Here is a 24,357-nt window from a genome sequence, read left to right as displayed (position 1 = left end):
ACATTACATCACATAAGGAAATGAATTCTCATTTAACCAAGATAAACTGTATGTAAATGCAGATGGCACAGAGCCACATACAGGTGCACAGGAGCTGACTCAGTATAACACATTCATCATTGCAGTATCTGAGCAGCTGTGTAGCCATCTTATGTAAGACCAAAAATGCCTATGGTCTATGAGTTAGATCTATGCATTTTCTGGCTAGTGAAGGCATCCAGGTGGTGAATCAAGGTGAAGATTATCAATGCTGCCCTTTGGATGGGCTGGTCACTAGCATCTGCTCAGGAATCACTTGCTAGACCTCAGCTCAAATTCCATCTTATCAAATCAACAAACTCACCATTTATCAATTTCCTTTTTAGGAAAAGGTGATTCAGTAGGAGGAGACCAGGTAATTCTGGCAGTAGCGGAGCCATGAGACTTCATTTACCATAGTCAGTCTTGTTCCAGGCCTCAGAATAATACAGAAATTGCACTCGTTATGTTAGTTTATGATCTCCTAGCGATGGGTAAAGAACAAATGATTATTTTAGACCTGTCAGCTCACTTCCCCATTTTCATCATGAAATTTCTCCCCTCGTGGTACTGTGGCTGTTATAGTTAGTGGCATTGCTAGAGTAAACAACTCCAGATTTAAAAGAGAGGGGTTTTTTTAATCAAGACAGATTAATCAATTAAAGAATTGTGCTTTTAATGGAAGAATTGTCTTAAGTTTATAAACACAAACTAAGAAAAAGAGGGTTTCATTATTAACAAGATGATTGTTTTAATTCAGCTGCAAGATCCTAGACTAGATATTAAGGACAAATTCTGTCTCTCTACTTATCCCTCCCTTCTTCCCTCCCATCCTAATCACAGTCATATCTTAAAACAGGCACTTCTTTACTGGGTTGGTTTCTATTCTCTCCCTTCACAAGCTGGAGAAGGATACTTGAGACCACCAGCAAAGATCAATGAGACCTCCAGCAAAGATCAGTTGCCTAACAGAGGTGAGTCTTTAACTAAATGAGGGGAAAAATGCTGAAAACCATAGAGATAATTTAAAGTGGTCACTTAAGTCAGGAACAGCTTATTGGGGACAGTCCTTGCTGAAGGTATATTTTCACTGTATTTTATTAAATGCAAAATTCAAAAGATTAACCACACAGTAAAGTTTCAGAGTAGCAGCCGTGTTAGTCTGTATCCGCAAAAAGAAGAACAGGAGGACTTGTGGCACCTTAGAGACTAACAAATTTTATGCTCTAATAAATTTGTTAGTCTCTAAGGTGCCACAAGTCCTCCTGTTCTTCTTTTTACAGTAAAGTTTGTATCTACAGCTCAGATTTAGATTAAGTTTGAAAACTCTTGTTTGTTTCTAATGTTAACTAATTAGAATACCCCTAAAGGGTCAGTGTTGGGCTCCAATTATCTTCTGATAGTATATGAATGACTAGTATTTAAGTAAAAGCATCCCTCCCCAGTGGGCGGGTTGCTTTGTTTGGAAAGACAACTGAAAGACACACACAGCATTGCTAAGATTTGTTCAGCTAGGCAGCTGTCTAAAACTGATTGTGAATGGTGTGGTCAAAGGTGGAAGGTGACTACTGACAATGGAGTGTGGCCTACAGGATAGGGCACCTAGAGCAGGAGTCAGGAGACATGAGTGTTATCCTTGGTTCTGCATCCGGCACCTCACATCTCTGGGTGCCACTTTCTCCAACTCTAAAATGACAATAATGGTGCTTACCTACCTTTGTAATTGAGATTTGTAAGCATTATTATTGCAGTCCTGTATCAAACTATTGGAGGTCAGTCAGAAGGCCCAGCTGAGTAACTAATGGCATGTTTTTCAACTTGATTTAGTTAAACTGATGCAAACCCTGCGTGGACACTCTTCCATCAATTTAAACCTGGCTTATATTGAGTTAACATAAGATAGGGTTGTCAACTTTCCAATCTCACAAAACTGAACACCTTAGCCCTGCCCCTTCCCTGAGGCTCCACCCCTGCTCACTACATTCCCCCTCCCTCGGTGGCTTATTCTCCCCCACCCTCACTCACTTTCACTGGGCTGTGGGAGGGGGTGAGGGCTCTGGCTGGGGGTGTGGGCTCTGGTGTGGGGCTGGGGATGAGGGGTTTGGGGTGTAGAAGGGGACTCCAGGCTGGGATGTGGGGCTGAGGTATTCGGAGTGCGAGAGGGGTCTGTGGGTTGAGGCAGGGGGTTGGGGTGCAGGAGGGGGTGAGGGCTATGGGGTGTGGGTTCTGGAGTGGGGCCAGCAATGAGGGGTTTGGAGTGCATGAGGTTGCTCTGTGTTTGGGGGGGGCTCAGGGCTGGGGCAGGGACTTGCGGCTTGTGGTTGGGGCATGGGCTTACCTCGGGCAGCTCCCGGTCAGCAGCATAGTGGGGGGAGGGGAGAGAAGGGGGCCCTAAGACAGGCTGCCTGTCTCTCCTGGCCCTGTGTTGTGCATGCCCTGGAAGCAGCCAGCAGGTCTGGTCCTAGGCGAGGGGGCCAGGAGGCTCCATGCGCCATTCTTGCCCACAGGCACTGCCCACCCCCAGTTCCCATTGGCTGGTTCCCGGCCAATGGGATTGCAGAGCTGATGCTCCAGGCGGGGGCAGTGCACAGAGCCCCATGGCCCCCCTGCCTAGAAGCCGGACCTGCTGGCTGCTTCCGGGCGCAGCACAGTGCCAGCGAGGGCAGGTAGGGACTAGCCTGCCTTCGCGCCACAGTGCCGCTATCCGGACTTTTAACAGCATGGTCGAAGGTGCTGACCAGAGCTGCCAGGGACCCTTTTTGACCAGATGTTCTGGTCGAAAACCAGACACCTGGTCACTAAGCAGATCCTTTAAGGACTGAAGCAAAATCAACACAAACCATCTTTAAATCTATTTAAGTATGCTATCACAGGAGTTTGCATTGGTTAAACTAAGTTGATTGAAAAGCACATCTTTGGTTAAACTGGGGCAATTTATAATATAGACGAGATCTATATAAAAACAAGCACTAATAGGTTGTTGTTTATATCCTTACAGTTTTACACTAGTATTTTCAGTTGCCAATGCAGTATCTCCAGAAAGAAACTGATGAAAGACCTAAGTTTCAAGGCTGACTCAGATGTGTGTTAAAATCTTAGTCATTTAAAAACATTTTGAAAAGCTGAAAGTTCTTTAACAGGAGAGTTACTTATGCAAAGTTCTTCTCACTGAGGAGTCTCAAATACTTTTGGCAGGCAGCTGTGAAAAAACTCAGGGAAGTCTCATGCCTACAGCTTTTTTTCTTACAAACACTAGAGAAATTAAATCATGTATTTAAAAAATAGAGTTTTATTTAAAACACCAACACACTGATGAAAAAGCAATGGATTTGGTCAGAACTGCACAGAGCCATTCAGATTTAATGTTTGTCCTTGTCAGTGTAAAGCACGTCAGCCTCTAGAGCCCCTGGCTCATTGAATGCCTTCTCTCATGGGCTAAGGAAGAGGACAGTTCGACACTTTCAACTGAGGTTTTTAAAGCTTTAGATTTAAGGAGACCTTCAGCATAGAACACTGACATTGCTTTTATTTGTGTTTGAAATGGGCTCTATTCCCCTACCTGCTCAAGCTATATGAATATTAAGCCTAGATCTGTGTTGTACTGTTTGGTGTTCTGATGTAGTATAGGGGCTAGAATGCTTTTATTATATAAGCACTACTGGGGTCTCTGTTTGGGTAAAATCTATTGACTTAAATGGGAATTTTGCCTCAGTGAGAACTCAGTTTAGATTATGTCTTAAATAAGCAAAACTTTAATTTTCAAGTACATACAATCTAATGCAGAACAACCAACCCGTACCAAAAATGCAACAGCAATTCATTTGAATGAGCATGTGAAATGCTGTGATCCCACATTTTATCCATCTCATGAGTTTTGCTTGCAGCCTATAAATGTTTTATTGATGAATATCTGTTCTAGAGCGCCTGCTTGTGCATTGGTTTTCTTGTTCTTCTTGAGGTAATATAATCTGAATTTAAAAAAAGAAATAGGATAGTCTGGAATTTGCATTTGGTTTGCAATTCCAAACAAATTCCAGCTTAAAAGGTTCAGATAAGCAGCTAAACATTGAGAAATTTCTCTACACTTTGTCAAAAACGTCTGAGTTTGCAAGTTAGGCTGCATATCTCAAGAAAACAGGCTTCTCCTAAGATTCCTGGTATACAATCAAACAGGACATAGAATCATAGAACTGGAAGGGACCTCGAGAGCTCAACTAGTCCAGTCCCCTGCACTCATGGAAGGACTAAGTATTCTAGACCGATGATGGAGATTTCACAACCTCCCTAGGCAATTTATTCCAGTGCTTAACCACCCTAAACCTCCCTTGCTGTAATTTAAGCCCATTGTCCTATCCTCACAGGTTAAGAACAACAATTTTTCTCCCTCCTCCTTATAATAACCTTTCATGTACTTGAAAACTGTTATGTCCCCTCTCAGTCTTCTCTTTTCCAGACTAAACAAACCCAATTTTTTCAATCTTCCCTCATTGGACATGTTTTCTAGACCTTTAATCATTTTTGTTGCTCTTCTCTGGACTTTTCCCAATTTGTTCACATTTTTCCTGACATACTCACATACTGAGAGTAAAGTCTTCCAGGTGGTATTTCAGCATTTCCATTCCAGTCCCAGCAGATACAAAGATATACAGAGGTACCGAAAAATGGAGAGTGAGGCTCCAATCCTACACGTTACAGGTGCGGGTAGACTCCTGCACCCACATGGAGGCCAGCAGAAGTCAATGGGATTCCACATGGGTGCAGCAGATCTATCACCTGAATGATTCTGCTTGCAGGAACAGAGCCTAGTAAATAGGCGTCTGACCTTTTTCAAATTGCAGGCTATGTCTACACTTACCATTTAAAGCGCAAAAAGTCTCTTTTTTTGCGCTAAAACCGAGGGAGCGTCTACACTTGTTAACCTTCACGAGAGGCATATAGCTTTTACCGCTGTTGTGAAAGTGAAGACAGGTTCTACCAGCGTAAACACCTTTTGGCCTCCGAAGGATATCCCAGAGTTCCAAAGGTGACCACTCTGGCCAGCATCTCCGCTGCTCTGACACCAAGTAAGTCCCAGGAAGTTTGAAACTCCCTTTCCCTTTGCTTGTAGATATGGCAGGGATTGGAAAAGCAGCCAGACAGCAGGGGGGTTTAAAAAAAATGCCATGACAGAAACAAGGAAGTAATGGTGCTGTTGGGACATGAAGCAGGGCAGCATGGGGCACTGAGCAGGCACACAGACTGCCTTCTGCTTACTCCCCCTCCCCTTCCCACAAGACCTATTGAGAGAGCTGCACTGTGGGGTAGCTGCCCTACAGCGCTGCTCTCATCGGCGATGGAAGTGCTGGTAGTGTAAACACACTCTTACGCCTGAGGAATTGAGTGAGTATACAAACCAGAGCTTTACTTTCACCAGTTCCCTATCACTGGTGAAACCTACAGCACTAAAACTCTGTAAATATAGACATACCCTCAGAAAAGGTTTGGTTTGTGTTCTATTGTTCCTCTCCCAACAAGAACTCAGTGCCAGCAGTTATCCCACAGCCATTAGGCACCCAAACATCTGAGGCACTGGAAACTTCTATTGGCCAAGCCAGACAGCTCTGCCTCATTCCATTAGCACTGACATACAGGCATTTCCTCATTGTACTAGCGTACAATATTCAGCCACTAGTCTCCAAGAAGACAGTAAGGATTACTTCTTTTTAATATGTGGTTTAAAATGACTTCTAACATAAATTAGTGGTGGGATGGTCTAGTTTTGTCATAGTGCTAATTATACTGTAGAATATTGTTTTTGCAGAAAAGTCTGTGTAGAACACATAATAATAATAATAATTAATAGTAAAGGGTCAAATTCTCAGGCTCATGTATACTCTCGGGGACATGTTAGACCCTTACAACCACATATCTCAGCTGCACACCAGACCAGTCAGTCTGAGAATCAGACTGAGTCAGATCTGACTCAGACTGGGGTGGAAGGGAGCCAATATGTCTCTGGGAATGGGTTGCAGAGTCAAACAAACAGTAGGGTGAGGAACATATGTAAATGAGATCCTTTCCTGCCGCCGCCAGGCAACCCTCTGTGCATCCTGTCCACTTCTATTCTGGCCCTGTGAAGCAGGGCCGGCTCCAGGCACCAGCTCAGCAAGCAGGTGCTTGGGGCGGCCAAGGGGAAGGGGCGGCATGTCGGGCTCTTCCACGGCACTTCGGCGGCGGGTCCCTCAGTCCCTCTCAGAGGGAAGGACCTGCCGCCAAAGAAGAAAGCGGTGCGGTGGAGCTATCGCCGAATTGCCGCCGATCACGATTGCGGCTTTTTTTTTTTTTTCCGCCGCTTGGGGCGGCAAAAACCCTGGAGCCAGCCCTGCTGTGAAGTCACTACATCTAGCTCCAGGCCCACAGAAATGGCCATGGATGGAGTTACAGCAGGAGGAGCGAAGAGCATGAAAACGGCCACAGAAAGAGATTATATTATTTGGTGGTAGGGTAGGGGGATGAAGCTCCCATTGAAGATAGCCAAGGAAAGCCATGGAATAGCTGGCAGGATTAGGATTTAAGGTACCAATCCTCCAATTGAATCCACTTAGATCCAGTTGAAGGACTAGGCACTGATGCCCTGATCCTACAAAGAATTCTGCGTGCAAGTAACTTTATGCGTGTCCGTAGTCCCTTTTGAGTTTAATGGCATTACTTGCATGCAAAATTGTTTGCAAGAGTGGAGCAGAAGCTCCTGATCCTGCAAATTGCTCCACATGGGCCAAGCCCCACTGGCCTTAGTGTGGGACACAGGGATCCACCTGCATGGAGCAGTTTGCAGGACTGGGGCTGTAGTTTGTAAGCGCCTCTGTTTGTACAGAGCTTAGCACAAAAGGCCAACAATAATGAGTGGGGCTTTCAGTGTTAGTCTAAATGATTGTTATTAGCATTATTATAATGAAGTGCAAAGCCGCTATTTAGTCCTTATAATGACTTGCATGCCTAGAAAGAGGTTCATTTAAATCTCAATATCAGACACAGATTCTTGAACATTCAGCACTATGCTATCAAACAACATGAAGGGCTTGTCTACATGGCATGGCAAAGCATGCCAGAGGGGTATGATTTGTAGAGTGCACTAAGGTGCTGTGCTCGAATTGACCCATGTAGATCCTGGTGGTGCATTCTAAAAAGGTACCTAGTTTGTGTTAACGTAGTCTGTTAACCTGAACTAGGAACCTTTTAGACTAGAGCATGCCAGCAGGGTCTACCCTGGGCAGTTGGAGTGCAACACGTTACTGCACTTTACAAATCACACCCCTCTCGTGCACTCTGCCAGTGCCATTCAGACAAGCTCTTAGTGGCCATACACAGGCAAAGAAACTCTTAACAGACTGTAAATATTTCTCAAGTTACACATATACTATTGCTAATGCTACTGTAGGTATTAATGCAAATGAAAAATACCTGCCTTTGAGCACCAATAAAAATTGCATTGGGGGGGGGGGTGAATGAAGCAAGGTGGTATTCTGTTAATCAAATACAATACCATACCTAAAAATACAAACATGGATATTTTGGAGAGCAGTAGAAAGCTTGTATCTATGACACTGAAAAAGGAATCGGCTTACATTAAAAAAAAGTGATTTGGGCAAAAGTTAACTTTCTTACATATTTTATACTCTTTGTGTGAGCTGATTACAACACCGTGAACCTTTAACGGTTTTATGATAAACTAATCGTCAAGTTATTTTTACATTTTGCACATGATTCTAACCATGTTTGTAGCTTTGTGGTGCTGGGATACCCAGCACAATGACTTTTTTATTTCTAGAGTTCAAGTAACTTTTATAAATTTGTCTCGTGTCTCTTTATATACAAAGCTGCATGGGAAGGTCAAAGCAAAGGGGTTTCCTTTATACTATGAGAGCCCCCCGTCGGTTAAAGAATAAAAGTGGCTGATAAATAAAAGTCTGTTTCATGTGTCCTTTGATCACGCAGAAAGCTACCAAAACAAAAACTCCTTGTAAGTATATTGCCCAGTGTAGTCATAGTTCATTAGTTTCAAAATATCTGCAACACATGGGCTCAGCTATTGGTGAGCCCCATTTGGAATGGAAAATGGGGTTTTGATTAGGCCCCCAAACACCTTATTGCAGCCTCAGGGAGCAATGGTTGCATCCAGCTGCAATGGCCCCAAGGGAGCAGAGCCTTAGCCACATTCCCCTTCCCTGGCCATGCCTCCAACTAGCCCCTTAAGCCCTGACTATGAGAATGGCTGGCATAAAACCAGCTACGCCAGCTGTACGCTACCCACTGATTCCCCTATGCCAGGGATAAGGGGGCCTTCAAAATTAAAATAAATCTTTTAGAAGAACTCTAAATGGGTTGATGGTTGCAAAAATAATTACACTCACATACCGAAAAAACAGGGAAATAGAAAAGGATTAAAAAAAGGCCATCTTTGACATGGACTGCAGTTATTTTGCTTTTCTTGGCATTTGATATTTTGATCTCTTTGTATCTTGTTACTTCTGTTTGCCTTTTGTGGAGGTTGTTTAGTCCCTCTTCTCTTACAAATGCACAGTTAATTTACATTTATTAAAAACAGTTTTTCTGCATAAAAGTAATTCCAACTGATCATTAAAACCATATTTCAAGCATCTCAGCAACTCCTCACAGAAATATATTGATTGCCTAGTATTTGAACCACAAGAAATATGGTTTTAATTATTGTTATTTTATTAAAAGACAAGCACTATCTTATTAAATCTAAATTGGTTGTATATTGAGGACCACTAATTCAAACCATTTCCAAAGGAAGAAGTCAAATGAATCTAGGTGCATAATACAGCCCTTATGTACAGTGGAGGTGGCTTGCATTAAGATCTTACAGCTTTTGAACAGCCCAAGTTAAGTATTAAGAGCCCGATTCTCCTCTCTTATAATGGTTTCACATTGGGGTAGCTCATTAACCTCATTGGAAATAATCCAGTGATTTACACCAGTGTAAAAGAGGAATCAGGCTGCAAGAGTCCAAAGCACCTAGTTAAAAAACAAAAACAAAAAGTCTCATCCTTTATTCAGCATGGAGCTACGTAGATTCCCAATCATCAGCTTCTAGAATGAATTTCAAGTATAGAGGAATGGACCCTTGCCTTGCAGGGGAACTGCCCTAGGCTCTTCCTATGTCATGGGTGTGCAAACTGTCATGTAACTTATCTAGGGAGACACGGTGAATGAGGTAATATTTTTTATTGGACCACGCTCAGTTGGTGAGAAAGACAAGCTTTCAAGCTTACACAAAGGTCTTCTTCAGGTCTGCGAAAGGTACTGAAAGTGTCACAGCTAAATGAAAGATCGAACAGACAGCATATATTCTAACTCCTTATGCTAAACTAAGGGACCATTCAAGGTGAAGTGGCCCATTGAAAAGACTGTAGGCAGGGGACAAAAAGGGAGGAGGGGAGCTAGTGAGTTACACATTGTTAAATAAGTCATAAATCCATTGACATCATTAAGAGCATGATTTTTAGTGTCTAGCAAAATTATGAATTTAAGCTCCCAGGCTTCTCTTTTGAAGCTGTTGTGCAGGTTTCCTTTGAGGATGAGGTCTGATATAGACTGTGATCGCTTTGTGGCAAGTGTTCACCCACAGGTGATAGGGTGTTTGTCTTTTATCAACTCTATTAAGTGTTGAATCCTCAGGTGCACCAGGTTCCACCCACCTTTACATCATCTCTCTGGCCCCAGACCTCCATCCCTCCCTCCCCATAGTCATTTGACTTTTTCCTTTAGCAGCAGTTCAGTCCCTAGCAAAAGCTGGAGCAGCCACAGCTGGAATGATTGTTCCAGCTAAGCCCACGATTACCAAAGTGCCTGCCTATATGAAGTAACTATACATCCTGGTTTAACTGGGACAGCCACTGGTTTTCATATGATGGCCAATATCTCAGGAAATTCTTTCAGGAGCCCTGAAATCTGGTTTTTCATTTCATCAATCAAAACTTTTGTTTTGGTTTGGGGGTTTTGTTGTTGTTTTTAATAACAACCTGATGTTTGGTATAACAGTGTCTTGAACAAAGAGAATTTCTTGCATTTACCAGGAACAAACTGGACACTGGAATAACTGTTGAGTCTGATGAACAGTATTGGGACTGAAAAGGAAAGTTGAATGTCAGATATTAGCAAAGCTGTTCTACTCCTGGGGGCATTCTGCACCAAAATTAAAAATTCTGCATACAATATTTAAAAATTCTGCAGATTTTATTTGTCAAAATAACATTACATAATCACATCAGTTTCAATTATTTTGGTAATTTATTTCAAAATACCTGTCAGCAAGTATGCCTGTAACAATACAGACACACACAAAAATTCTGCCAGGTGTACAGAGTTAAGAAAGCCCTATGACAACCCAGTTCCTGTTTCTCTGCTCCCTACTTCCCACCCCAGCCAGGGGGCCAGAGACCCACAACCCCTCCCCTCCAGAGCCAGGCACAGTGCCCCCCCCAGCCAATACACGCAGCCCCCCACCCAGAGCCCAGTCGCAGCCCCCCCGCCCAGATACCCACACCCCGTCTTCCCCAGATCCCAGCTGCAGACCCCCAGCCCAGACACACACACACCCAGAGCCCAGGGATCCAGAGGGAGAAACAGCCTGATGCTTGGACCCAGGCCTGCGCAGAGTTTCCTGCGCGCTGCCCTCTCCTTCCCTCAGGGCATGCTGGGAACTGCAGCTGCCAGGAACACTCTAACTCCCTCTCCCTAGCAGTGTCTTCTATGTGCAAGCTGGACTCTGCCAAGTCCAGTGGCCTTAGTGACAGCCAGCAGCACTGCTGCCCATTTCTATGGGGGAGAAGGAAATTCTGGGTGCACAATGTTAATTTCTGGTGCAGAATTTCTCCAAGAATACTGGTCAAAGTGAATGTTAATGACTGACAGTTGTTGAATGTTTTCATGATCAATTCCTTCAGAACACTAAGTTACTGGAAAAAATCCTGCCTCCAATTCTACACCTCAAATATTTCCTGGATCATTTTGGAGGTTTGTTTACTTATTTATTTTCTACTAAACGTACTTATTTTCTACTAAACGTACTCCAAAACCACAGCAAGCCAAATCGTGAACCCTTTAAATGGCAAAACTCCCAGTGAAGTCAATGGGCGCCTTCCTTGAATGCCTGCAGGATTGAGCTTAATAAGGGGTAACTGGATTGCAGCAAAGTACCTTTCTGGATCACAGTTTTAAATTACTTTGATAGGAGGTGGGATACTGCACTGAGCAGATTGTCTTTGGAGATTTCTCTCCCCCAAAACTTAATGTAAAGGGTCAGCCAACATGAATATAGACAGGAATTTAGAAAAGGTCTTATTGTCAGTATAATCTATGTACAAAACTAGATAACTGATTTTGGAATTTGGACAGAAAATGGAGCAATGAGCTGGCAAACTGTTGCCTAGTGATCCACAATTTGGTGAATTAGACACTAAAGTGATAAACATTGAGGAAACAAAGCCATTCACTAGCTGCTAAAAACGTAACACCATAAATATGTGCAGATAACAGACATCATCAGTCCACTCCAACTCCGACTCCCTGGAGAATAGTTTTAAGTGCAGAAACTTGAGAGGTCTTAGATTGCCTATCTGTATTGAAGGGACTGATCTAAAATCCTTTGCAGATAATCTCTTACCACTAATTATGGGACAGGTTAGCTATGTAGGTTAAAATTGATAAAGTTTGTAGGATTTCGAGTAAAAAAGACTTATTAATATGGAGGTAGACTCAGCTGTAGTTAGATTGGGTGAGGACACACCATTTAATAGGAAAAAAACACACTGATCTACAATGTCCTAATCTCATAAAACTGAAGTTCTCCCTTTTGCAGAAAAAATTCTCAGCTAAAACAATGTAGGTTGGTGCATTGCTTGTTTTGTTATGGAAGGCAGTGTGGTCTAGTGAATAGGTCACTGGACGGGACTCAAATGACCTGGCTTCAATTCCTGGCTATGCTGGTAACCATAGGCAAGTCACTTAACATCCCGGTGCCTCGGTTTCCCCAGCTGTAAAACAGGGATAATGATACTGACCTCCTTTGTGAAGCCCTTTGAAATCTAAAGACAAAAAGAACTGCTAGGTAAGGGCTAGGTGTACTTATTAAATCAAGAGCTCAGCTGAATCTGCAGGGTCTCAGTACCTTTGAAAAGAAAAAATTAGTCACACAAAATTGAGACCCAGATCCTGAAAACACTTCTGCATGTGAGTGAATATTACTTATATTGTCAGCGCACCTAGGAGTCCTAGCATAGTCTTATTGGAGCTACTGTTGTGCATAGTTACTTGAGAGTAAATATTAGCAACACAATACAAAGCTCACTTTATATTACAACAGTGCCATGTGAACACCGGTTCTCACTTTCAGGTGACATTGTAAATAAGAAACAGGCAGCATTATCTCCCATAAACTTGTTTGTCTTCAGGATTGGCTGAACAAGTAGTAGGACTGAGTGGACTTTTAGGCTCTAAAGTTTTACATTGATTTGTTTGAGTGCACCTATGTAAAAAAAATAATTCTACATTTGTAAGTTGCTCTTCATGATAGAGATTGCACTTCAGTACTTGGATGGGGTGAACTGAAAAATACTATCTTTTGTTTCAGTGCAAATATTTGCAATAAAAAATATAAAGTGAGTACTATACACTTTGTATTGTGTTGTAACTAAAATCAATATATTTGAAAATGTAGATAAACATCCAAAAATAAATTTAAATTGGTATTCTACTACTGTTTAACTGCAATTAATCACAACTATTTTTTTCATCTCACGATTAATTGTGATAATTTTTTTTAATAGTTTGACAGTCCTAATAAAAATATTGACATCTTTTGTCAAGAGCTTTGACCTCTACTGATGAAAAATGCTATATGATAGTCAGGTAGTATTATTTAATATTAAGCTACAATACTTGCTTATTTTTGGAGGGGGGTAGATTGTTACTATCTGCAGGAGATTTAATGACATTTAAGTGTTTTCAGTGCATTGTATTTTAAACATTATATTCCAGTTTTAGTGTGTTGATATTTGATGCTGCGGTCCCAGGGCCGTCCCTAGCTATTCTGGGGCCCAAGGCAGCCCCCCCGCATGGGGGGGGGGCAGACCTCCATGTGGGGGCTGGCTTGGGGACCAGGGGGAACCACCCCCAGCACTCATCTGCAGCGCGGCTGGGGCCAGGCCACTGCACTTCCCGCCGCCGGTGTGTGCAGGCCTGGCCCTGCTTCAGTCCTCAGGGGAGTGGGGGCGGGGCTGGGGTGGAGCAGGGGCAGAAAGAGGCAGAGCTCAGGCGGAGCAGGGGTGGGGGCTTTGGGGAAGGGGTGGAGTGGGGGCAGAGCTGGGGTGGGGCAGGGGTGGGAAGAGGCGGGGCTGGGACGGAGGCCATGGGGAAGAGGCGGAGCAGGGGCTGAAGCAGCATGCAGCTGCACAGGGCACCAGGAAATTTGGTGCCCCAAATTTCCTGGTGCTCTACGCAGCTGCGTACTTTGCGTATGGGTAAGGACGGCCCTGTGCGGTCCCACACAGGGAAAACTGCCTTTGACTTTGCTGGAAGTTATGCTCTGTGTGAGGAACGCACAAAATTTGGCTGGACAGATAAAGATGCAAAGATAGGGCAGGGCCTCAATTGTCGCATTTTCTTTTTCTGATGTTACATATTTTATTCTTCCATCAACATTTACCCAAATAGCTTTTTCCCCTTATGATGATGTATTTTCCCTTTTTCATATGAGATCATCATATACATGAATAAGCAAGCAATTAAAAATAATAAATGTACATTCATTAAAATAATCAGAGTATAATCCTGTTTTCCATTAAATGGCTCATCTGGAGAGAGTCAGTCTTGTGTTTCGTTTCTGTTAGAGAGGGGTGGAGAATAGAGATGACATCTTTTGTCCCTCCTGACCTCCTCCACTTAGTCAGCTCATAAATATGGATTTAGGCCTAACATAGGAGATCAGGCACAACAGTCAGACATGAACACATGCAAATCAGCACATGGGGACTGGGAATCAGAACAAAACAAACTGTAAAATACAGAGACTTTACCAAAAACTTCGAGATACTCCAGCGTCTCATGATAATAACAGTTACATCAACTTTTAGTAGGTATGGTAAACTTTTTACTGTGAATAAAGTTACTGTAAAATAAAAGTTACACAGTACTTGAGTAAGCAGGAATCTTGAGACTCTAAGCCATGAACACTGTGAGGGGAATACTAAACTGAAAAGCTAATGTACCAGAATAGAAAGACAAAATGGCGAGTGCACAAATGCAATTGGAGCCCTACAAACTATTGTAATCAAGCAGAGATGTGTGAAATGCGGTGTCAATAGCAAATACAAGCTTAGTAAGTGGTTTATAATTATACTGGGCCACGTTTGTCACTGATGTAGCCCCATTGACTTCAGCAATGTTACACTAGGTATGAAATTGGTTCACTGTTATTTCTAAACTGAAAAGTAGAAACGGTTTAATTTAGCACTTCCTTCAGGGGGGGAAAAAAACCTTATGTGCTGGGACCAGTGACCTACAAACCAAGAGATTTTTACATTAGGGGCCCATTCTGTATTTCTTTGGTAGCATCCAAAGCTCATACTACTTTTACATCCAAATGAGTCATTAGCATTTACCAGGTAAATAATTTGTCAAGGCCTTATCACCACCATCTAAACCTGTAATAGCTCCACTGATGTCAAAGGCATTACTGCAGATTTATATTGATGTAACAGACATCAGAATTGGCCCATAAGCTTTTAGAGGCCCAATTCTAAATATCTAGACAATAAAGAACGTCCCTTGCAATGCATCATTTTTCCTGTTTTAAATATCCTCATTTATAAAAAAGGAAATTCATTTGTTAAAAAATATGGCATTAGGTAATGAGACAAAGTGTCCTTACTCACAACTATTTCACATTTGGGGACAATGTAAACCTTTAAGTCAGCAGCACTGCTATGGGTACCCGCATGGCCCCACAGTATGTCAACATTTTTATGGCTGACTTAGAACAACGTTTCCTCAGCTCTCGTCCCCTAACGCCCCTACTCTACTTGCGCTACACTGATGACATCATCATCTGGACCCATTGAAAAGAAGCCCTTGAGGAATTCCACCATGATTTCAACAATTTCCATCCCACCATCAACCTCAGCCTGGACCAGTCCACACAAGAGATCCACTTCCTGGACACTACAGTGCTAATAAGCGATGGTCACATAAACACCACCCTATACCAGAAACCTATTGATCGCTATACTTACCTACATGCCTCCAACTTTCATCCAGACCACGTCACATGATCCATTGTCTATAGCCAAGCTGTAAGATACAACTGTATTTGCTCCAGTCCCTTAGACAGAGACAAACACCTACAAGATCTCTATCAAGCATTCTTAAACCTACAGTACCCACCTGCTGAAGTGAAGAAACAGATTGACAGAGCCAGAAGAGTACACAGAAGTCACCAACTACAGGACAGGGCCAAAGAAAGTAACAGAACCCCCTAGCCGTCACCTTCAGCCCCGAACTAAAACCTCTCCAGCGAATCATCAAGGATCTACAACCTATCCTGAAGGACGATCCCTCACTCTTACGGACCTTGGGAGACTGGCCAGTCCTTGCTTACAGACAGCTCTCCAACCTAAAGCACATACTCACCAGGAACCACACACTACACAGCAAAATCACTAACCCAGGAACCTATCCTTGCAACAAAGCCTGTTGCCAACTCTGTCCACATATCTATTCAAGGGACACCATCATAGGACCTAATCACATCAGCCACACCATCAGGGGCTTGTTCACTTGTATGTCTAGCAATGTGATATATGCCATCATGTGCCAGCAATGCCTCTCTGCCATGTACATTGACCAAACCAGACAGTCTCTATGCAAAAGAATAAATGGACACAAATCAGACATCAAGAATTATAACATTCAAAAACCAGTAGGAGAACGCTTCAGCCTCCCTGGACATTCAATTACAGACCTAAAAGTCGCAATTCTTCAACAACAACAACAACAAAAACAGACTCCAATGAGAAACTGCAGAACTGGAATTAATTTGCAAACTGGACACCATTAAATTAGGCTTGAATAAAGACTGGGAGTGGATAGGTCATTACACAAACTAAAAATGATTTCCACCATGCTAAGTTTTCCCCTGTTTCTCACACCTTCTTGACAACTGTTTGAAATGGGCCATCCTGATTATAACTAAATTTTTTTTCTCCTGCTGATAATAGCCCACCTTAATTGATTAATCTTGTTAGAGTTGGTATGGCAACCCCCATTTTTTCATGTTCTCTGTGTGTGTGTGTGTATATATATATATATATCTTCCTAATGTATTTTCCAATGCATGCATCTGATGAAGTAGGTTTTAGCCCACGCAAGCTTATGCCCAAATAAATTTGTTAGTCTCTAAGCTAAGGTGCCACAAGTACTTCTCGTTCTTTTTGCTGAGACAGAATATAAATTCACGTCAGAATATCAACATTAACCTCCATTATCTGGCTTTTGTTACTACGTAGCACAAATTTGAGCACAGTATCCCTTAGGCCAGTGGTTGTCAACCCAGAGTACATCAACTCATTTAGATATCTGCCTAGTTTTACAAGAGGCTACATAAAAAGCACTAGCGAAGTCAGTACAAAAAAACATTTCATACAGACAATGACTTGTTTTATACTACTCTATATACTATACGCTGAAATGTAAGTACAATATTTATATTTCAAACCGATTTTATAATTATATGGTAAAAATGAGAAGGGAAGCAATTTTTCAGTGATAGTGTGCTGTGACACTTTTTGTATTTTTATGTCTGATTTGTAAGCAAGTAGTTTAAGTGAGGCGAAACTTGGGTACACAAGACAAATCAGGCTCCTGAAAGGGGTACAGTAGTCTGGAAAGGTTGAGAACCACTGCTTTAGACCCCTCCTTCTGTCCTAAGGTGAGAAGTGGCAAATCTTTTTTCCTCAACCCTTTCATGTGTCAGTCAGGCAAACTGATTTGGATTAAGTAAGAATTTGTCTGAACCTTCCTGGGCTCCTCAAACCAAACCTTCTTCAATGTCTGGAGATCGTTTCTTACCTTTCCATGGGCTTCTGCATTTCCTGGTTCTGGTGAAGGCTTTCTATTGAGGAGATCCTCCATTAAGTCACTGCCTCCCCTTGGCTGAATCAAAGCCACAGTTTGTAATGTAGCCTGGGTCCTTTCCCAACGAAGTGTAAGATATTATTTGTATTGCATAGCTCCTAGGAGCTCCAGTCATGAACCAGGTTCTCATTGTGTTAAGGGCTGTACAAATAACATTGCCTTTTGTTATCTGTTGCAATAAACAAAAAACAACAAGATGATACATTGTGGCAACAAGAACAGTCTAGCACAAACTGAGACTGACAGAAGTTCTTTCCTGCTCCCTGATACAAAAAGTCAATTGATCCCATTACAGGGTGACTGGCCTATTTAAGGGGAATGGGGTCAGCCATAGCTGTGCCATAATTAATTAGCTGCTTCCCAGCCTGAGAGGGTCAGGACTAAGGAGGGTCAGGTGATAGCTTAATAGACACCTAAGTTGGAACCATAGAGCAGGCAGGCTTCTGTGGAAGGCCCTGAGCAAGGGTCTATAGGAGATTGTGAGGGGACTCTGGGGAAGGACCTTGGGAGTCAGATCTCTATCCCAGAGCCAGAGAGAGAGAGAGAGACTGCAAGGTAACCCAGCAGGGACTGGGAACAGGACCCTGAGGGCTGACTGCAGAGAAGCCCCAAAGACCAGAAGAACCTTCTGTTCATTTGGGTCCTCATTTGTTTGGACTTATTACCCCAAAAGGGGATTGAACTCAGAGTGTGCCAGCTGGAGAGTCGACCCATGTGAATCTCTGAGAGGGACAAAACCTAAGTTAGGAGAAATTGAGGCAAGGAGCACTGCCACTGTCACACTCGACCAGCAGAGGGCACTGCATGGCAGCCAGGTCCCATAATAGACCCCAAACACCTACACAGCCATCAGTCTTCAAAAACTTTCTAAAATTGGAATATTTTAATTAATCAATGCACACAAGTGTGTGAGATTGCAGGGTGGATTTTAATCACGGGGATTACAGAGTTCCCATCATATTGTCGATGTAACAGGGTGGCACTCACCTCTCACAGGTGCCCCCTTGGCTGAGTGTGTGTGCCTACACTCTCTCTAACTGTGGTAGGTCTTCCATGACTCAGCCCTCCACCCAAGTCACATACAATCCATATGTGTAACACACCACAAAACAATCCCCTTCCAGTGTAAACAGTCCAACAGGGACCTATCCCCGTGCCCCTTGGTTGGAATGTCTCTTCCTGGAGCCCTCCCTCAGGCTCAGTCTTTAATCCCACAGTCTTTAAACAATCCTGCCCTGGTAGGGGGCCGTGCCCCTTGGGCCTTCTCTGGGCCTTTCTGGTCCCAACTGTCCAGGTTGGCCACTAAACAGTTCAGGTCCCTTCCAGGGGTGTATTAAAGTCCAATATCACTGACGCTCTTCGGGGTATTCAATCCCTTAAATCAGAGCCTTGGCCATTCCACCTCTAGTCAGTGGAGAGATCCGGGCTTGCCCACGACTCAGGGTCCCGACCCAGGGACCCTATGAATAGCAGCCACATGCCACTGTGTCCCTTTCAACTGCTCATAATGCTGCTATGATTCTCTGGGCAACTTCCCAATAGCCCCTTCACCTTCTTCACCCTTACCTTAGAGCTTACAGCTACCAAGTCCCAGCAACCAGCCAGGAGCTCCCTCTTCCTCTCCCAGTACCTGCCAGCAACTGCTCTGTCCAAGGCATTACAGTTCCTTCAGCCAGCTAGGAACACCATCCTCACTCCTCTGACCCCCAGTAGCAACTGACTCTGCTCAATTACTGCAGCTCCTGGATTCGCTGCTTCCCTGCAGCCTGTCCCTGATTGGATGTTTCCCATGCAGCCTCTCTAGGCCACTTGAAGGACTCACCTCCACTGCTTCTTTCTGGGATAGGGTGTGGTAGGACCATGAGGACTCCAGCAGGGGGGTCTCAGGGTCTGATACAACCTGTCACAGTTGATAACTCAAGGGTGACGCTCCACTGCCTATCCCTAGGGTTCAGCTTGCTCTGCTGAAACCTCTTGCCTCCCCCCTCCTCCCCCATGAAGGGGACAGAAGGTACTAAAAAGGTTTCTCGGTCTGCAGTTCAGGTCTCCCCTTTTCTCAAACGCCAGTTTCTGGGGACTGGCCCTTTTGGTTTCTTTCCTGCACTGGACACCAGCTGCAAATTGCAACAATCTAAGTGTTCATATATCCTAATATATATCCTAATATTACATTTCTAAGTCCTTTTCCTATTTAACTTACTCTGTCTCCAGGATCCTATGAGGATGGCAAAAAAACCAACCAGGCCTCAGCCAACTTGGCCCTGACGGGGAAAAATTCCTTCTGACCCTGAAATAGAGGATCAATCAGACCCACAGCATCCTAAACACAGATAGCTACAGGGCTGGAGAGTGGGTTCAGCTAGAGTGGGGCAAGAGGCTTGGAAACCCCCATCAAGGGTTTAAATTACCTATTGTGGGAAGCAAGGAGTTAGTCGATTCCCATTGCTCTCTCTCTTGCTGGCTTATGGGCAGCAGAGTGCTAGGGGGCCCACCCTTGCGTACACTCTGCCTTTCAGTCTAAAGCTGTCTGGCACACCCCGCAGATCCAATCAAGTCTCCCGGCCACTAATCAGGGTGGGTGACATTATAATGTTATATCTTCTAGGCTTTTGTTTGTAGAGAGGTGGGGAATAACTGAACTTTAATATGTATCTTGTGAGATTAAATGGAATCATGTATAGAATTCCCTGATTTGCTACAACTGAGTTTATTTATTTTTGTTATGGTAGCTCCCAAAGATCATAGTCAGGACTGGGGCCCCACTTTAAAAACATATAGGAAGCACAACAAACAATCTGACTGGGAATCATTCCACAAATGTCCGACATACAATATCCCACCATAATAACCTACTGCAAGAAATTTAAAGGTATAATTTAAGACAAGATGCAACAATTGAGGGGAAATCAAAGGGTGTGCAGAGAGAAAAAGGGCAGCAGAAACAAGATCTCACATTCACACAGGTTAAGTATCTGCACAACTGGATGGGTCCTGAGGAGGGATATGAAGGACACATGGGTAGTGCTCTTACTGGTCAGTTCAGTGAGGTTATTCCAAGCACAGGGGGTGGTGTGGAAGGAAGTGAAGACACGTTTGTGAGAGAGATGAACAAATGGGTGGTCGAGGTTGGCCTCATTGACAGAGCAGAAAAGGGCAGGATGCCCTTGTGAGATAGGAGCAGATAAGTGAGGTGGAACAGAGTAATGAAGGGGACATGGTTAGACTGACAGGCAAGGGAGGTCATCTTGGCAGTTGGGTTTGTATGGCTTGGAAGAAAGGGCAATCTGGGTATCAGGGAGGTCAGAGAGGAAGAGGTAGCAGTAACTGTGGTCTGAACTTTAAAATGATATTTGTCTTTGTAGAACATTCCGATGCCTGACAGAGCCCTTCTCCACAGAAGTTTGGACCCATCAAACCCAGACTGTCTGCCACATATAGGGGCTAATCTGTGGCCTCTCTCATTTTATATAGTTCCAAATCCACACAGATCCATAGATGCTGAGGATCCTACCTATGTACTTCCCTCAACTCTAGCACAAACACAGAGCGAATGAGAAAAATGCCTGGAAATTCCTTACTTCAAATGTCATCATGAGGTAATCCCAAACACAGTCCCCAGTTCACATTTCAGTTCAACATTCTCCATCGCCCAGAGCAACCTCCAATCCCTGGCCTTATGGGACAGTTGGTTTTCCAGTCAGCATCATCCTCTGGGTTTAGCTCTATTGCACAATGGGATAATTTTGTATGAATAATCTCACTGAAATCATTTCAGAAACATCTTACTCACAGTATCCCACCACAATAACCTACCTCTCCCCATCCAAACCCCACCCCAGACACATCTTTCCTGCTCCAGACACAAGTGTAACTGTCACTTACCCTTTAGTGTCCTTTACGCTTTCAGCATCTGCTCATGCCTCCAGGTGTACTACTATTTGCAGTGTAGGCTGATGGGCAAGGAACACTAAATAGGATTGGTTGTTCTCCTGTCACATTAGACCTAATTTTGCTGATTCTGTGCTCAGTCCTCACACGAAAGGCTTTTGACAAAATCTTTTGAAGGCCTTTTCAGCTCCTTGCTAGCTTGTCTTTAAAATGGCAGACACAGTCCTCTGGGGGGAAAAAATTGGATCCACCCCCTGGCCTCTTCACTTTTTGAACCTGCAGATGTCAATAAGTGGACCCAGGATGTGGTTATTACCGTGAGGTCTGTTACAGAGACCCTTTTCTCTGCAGGTGTTCCAGAGGCACAGCTGAAGTATGACAAAGAAGGAGCTTTGTGCCTGGCTTCCCTCTGTACCTAGAAGTTGATACAAGCGGAATTATTATGAAAAGTTATTAACTGATATTCAGTTACAGGATCATGTCCTGAATAAAGAATAAGACCCATTGCAATAGCAAACCATATGGTCCAGGAACCTTCACGCACCTGCACAATAACAAGAAGGACTGGTTTTAAGTTGACTGTAGCCCCAGTTTGGGAACAGTAATCAGTCTATGGAATGCCATGAAGACTGGACTTGCTTCATGGCACCTTCTAATTACCTGCTCACTGCTTTTCTCCACTTGCCTATAAAGGCTCCTCTCCGTCCCCAAAATACAAGACATCTGGGTTATGCAATACACTGGCTAGATAGTGACTATCTGGTATACAGTGGGTGGTGCTATGTAGCTGCTACTGGAATATCTCAACACAACATCTTATCAGACCAATGTAAGCAAACAGCGTACATACAAATGTAGGAAATAGAACTATTTACTGCTATTAATAATAATCTACATGTCTATTGCATCTTTCATTCTGAAGGTTCTCAAATCACAATACAAGCTATATCTATATCTATCTATCTATCCAGCCAGTCAGCCAGCAACACTAATGTAGTCACCTCTGGAGTGCAAAGAAACAACCAGCTAGTGTGCAGCACACATTGCAAAGCACTGGAGAGAATGGGCAAATTAGTTATATTTAAAGTGTTCTTTTTTTAAACAATGCCCTGATATTAGCAGGTCTGAGACTGACCCTTTATACTTCGCTCCGGCTTACACCACAGCGTTCTGCATTTGTGGAAGAGATTCCTAAGAAGCTGAGGCCATTAGGGGTGCTCGAACAATTTTTATAATGGGGGTGCTGAGCCATTGAACCAAACTGTAAACCCTGTATATGATGTAAACCACTTCAAGTCAGGGGGTGCAGCAGCAACCCCAGCACCCCTAGTTCCAGCACCTATGGAGGCCATCATGATTATGTAGGGGCAATATGTCATAGGTAGAAATCTTACATCCAAGTCTGGAACCCACTAGTTCATATCCTTATTGAACACTGATTGGGTGTTCCCTCCCTTGATTATTGTGTAATCTACCCCAGAGTGATCATGGCTAAGGCTACAATTATGTCACGGAGGTCACTGAATCTGTGACTTCCACTGACCTCCCTGACATTTTCTGTCCCAGGGCTGGAGCTCCCAGCCAGCCCCATCCCCACAGCTTCCTGCCCCCGCTCTGTGGGGGGACCTCGCAGCTCACCAGCCACTGCAGGCAGTGGGGACTCCACCGCAGCTGTCTAGCTGCAGCGGGCAGCAGGGGGACCACCTTGTAGCTGTTCAGCCGACAGGCAGCGGAGATTCCCTGCTGCTGCCCAGCCGCTGGCCACAGCCGGGGGACCCTGCAGCTCCCAGCTGCCCCTGGGGGTGAGGGGATGTTACAGTAGCCCAGCTCCACCGGCAGGGGGACCCCGGAGTTCCCACACAGTGCAGTGGTGGGGGACCAGGAGCCCCAGCAGCAGTGGGTGCTGACCCCTCCTACCCCTTTTGTCAGAGATACTTTTAGTGAAAGTCAGGGACAGGTCACGGGCTTCCGCGAATTTTTGTTCATTGCCCATGACCTGTGCATGACTTTTACCAAAAAATATCCGTGACAAAATCGTAGCCTTATTCATGGCTTTGCTCAAGACATTCACAGCTTTCACAGGATTGCACTGCTGATAATGTCTCATGTTTTTCTCTTAGTGGGTCATCTCATGATTTGAAGCTGTTGGTTTTGATGTCATCTACTTACTGTTCTATGTGGATTCTAAGCCTAAACGAGATGGGATGTGGCACCCCCTCAACAGCTCCCTGCTTCCCTTCATCCTATCCATCATAGCAACCCATCCTGTTCCCTGTCTACATCATTTCCTCCTTCAAAAAGACAGTCCAAGTTTGCTCAATTGCGTGCAGAGGCAAATGTGAGCTGACTCCTCTACAGGGAGAGAGAAGAATAATATAGCAGTGATCTTAGTGAGTGAATATGTCACGCCCAATACTAATATACTTCCTTAGATGTGGTGCCCTCGACAACTGCCTATGCCTAATATTGCCCCGCCAATAAAAACTCTGTTCTCACTCTGAATTTACAGACCTTTGTTTCTTTATACTGAACCATTTATGAAAGCTTTTCACCTACACCTCTGGGTCAGCCAATTGAAGTGTGTTGGATTGCCTTTCAAGTCATTAACCTGCTTGCCTTTCAAGTCATTAACCTGAGGTGCCCTCTGGTCTCACTGCACTGTGCAGATGGAAGTTGCAGATCTCACATCACTAATTGTAACAAACAAGAAATATTGCCAATGTCCTGGAAAAGCTTCCACTCTCCTTCAGCTGATGCCAACTCAAATTAGAAGCACTGGGGTTTGCGATGTTCAGTGCATGACTGCAAAAGGTGCTGTTGCTAAAGACGATATATGTCAATTTCCCTGCGAAATAGTCTGTCACTCCCCCAACTGATATGGGAAGAAATATTTTGCTATTTACTTTGCAAAATTCACTAACAGTGATGTGGCATTCCTGTTCCTATCTTGTGAAACACTATAAACATTCCCAGGGTGGTTGTTGCTGCTAGCTAGAGCTGGGCAAATAATTTATGATCAATTCCAAAAAGTTACATTTTTTCTCTTTGCACAGATCAATATCTTTTAGGATGTATTCACTGTTCAGACTGATTTGCTGAATAACTTCTGTGAATAATTTGTGACCTGTAGATTTCATGCAAGCAACTGATTGTGAATATTCACGATTCAAAATTTAATCTTTTAGGTAGCCTTGTTTCTATCTGTGCTCTGATTAGTATATGTAACTGTTAGAATCAGTTTTCTGGTGTGAGTATTCA

General features: G+C 43.7%; 1 long non-coding RNA gene across 1 annotated transcript in view; it reads left to right on the top strand.

Annotated features, from left to right (window-relative positions):
- LOC122174249 (uncharacterized) overlaps positions 1–24,095 on the top strand; it is a 30,073-nt gene extending 5,978 nt beyond the window's left edge. Inside the window, exons 3-5 of the long non-coding RNA XR_006175837.2 lie at positions 878–992; positions 20,574–20,807; positions 23,220–24,095. This is a non-coding gene — a long non-coding RNA (uncharacterized LOC122174249). The remainder of the gene's footprint in view (positions 1–877; positions 993–20,573; positions 20,808–23,219) is intronic.
- Positions 24,096–24,357: the final 262 nt, after the last annotated feature.

The sequence above is a fragment of the Chrysemys picta genome, chromosome 6, assembly GCF_011386835.1.
Source record: "Chrysemys picta bellii isolate R12L10 chromosome 6, ASM1138683v2, whole genome shotgun sequence".
NCBI classification, from domain to species: Eukaryota; Metazoa; Chordata; order Testudines; family Emydidae; genus Chrysemys; species Chrysemys picta.
Note: the sequence above shows the minus strand (reverse complement) of the source record. Positions and strands in the feature narration are given on the sequence as shown.